Source organism: Engraulis encrasicolus, chromosome 22 (assembly GCF_034702125.1).
Source record: "Engraulis encrasicolus isolate BLACKSEA-1 chromosome 22, IST_EnEncr_1.0, whole genome shotgun sequence".
Lineage (NCBI taxonomy): Eukaryota > Metazoa > Chordata > Actinopteri > Clupeiformes > Engraulidae > Engraulis > Engraulis encrasicolus.
In genome coordinates this window covers 20,701,002-20,701,296 of record NC_085878.1, presented here as the reverse complement: position 1 = coordinate 20,701,296, position 295 = coordinate 20,701,002, and positions in this window count along the sequence as shown.

Below are 295 nucleotides of genomic sequence, written 5' to 3'. Positions count from 1 at the left end.
ACACACACACACACACACACACACACACACACACACACACACACACACACACACACACACACACACACACACACACACACACACACACACACACACACAGGTGCTATCCCCATTGCTGTCAGCAGCCATTAGCAGACTCTCCACAGATGAACTTCGCCCAAAAAAGCTCAAGAGCATCGCTGCCCCCTTTTAGATGTGGAAATGATTGTGTGTGATAGCCGCCCCTGCAATCCCCCACCTGCATACTGTCAGGCACACGCACGCACACGCACGCACATGTGCACTACACACACAC